Here is a 389-nt window from a genome sequence, read left to right as displayed (position 1 = left end):
GTGCCGTGTGCTGGGGGGGGTCGCAGGTGCCGAGTCCCGGGGGCCTGCAAGGAGAGGCCCAGAAGCCTGCGTGTCTCTGAGGACGCCAGAAGCCCTGCTCCTGTTCTTTCCACTCGATCGTGAGAATCTCACAGGCGTGGACTGTGCAGCGATGAGAAGGTGTGGCCGTGCTGATGCGTCCTCTGCCTTGCTCTCCTCACGCTCCCACCCCACCCGTGACGCCACGCCAGCACGGGCACGGCCAGGGACTGTGGCTCAGCAGGGCTGCTGGATGCAGGGTGAACCACGGCTCACGGTGGGAGCGCATAGACGTCAGTCAGAGGAGGGGCCAGAGCGGCAGCTGAGAGCAAGCGGAGGGGGCCCCTCCCTGCGTGGGAGGTCTCACGCGA

The 389-nt window shown here is 67.1% G+C and overlaps 1 protein-coding gene across 1 annotated transcript in view; it reads left to right on the top strand.

Annotated features, from left to right (window-relative positions):
• The window catches only part of PHRF1 (PHD and ring finger domains 1), a gene marked incomplete at its 3' end in the record, with an annotated part of 26023 nt that overhangs the window by 5142 nt on the left and 20492 nt on the right, over nt 1-389 (top strand). The window lies entirely within an intron of this gene.

Source organism: Myotis brandtii, unplaced genomic scaffold (assembly GCF_000412655.1).
Source record: "Myotis brandtii unplaced genomic scaffold, ASM41265v1 scaffold1236, whole genome shotgun sequence".
NCBI classification, from domain to species: Eukaryota; Metazoa; Chordata; class Mammalia; order Chiroptera; family Vespertilionidae; genus Myotis; species Myotis brandtii.
The sequence above is the reverse complement of the archived record's forward strand: the minus strand, read 5'-3'. Positions and strand labels throughout refer to the sequence as shown.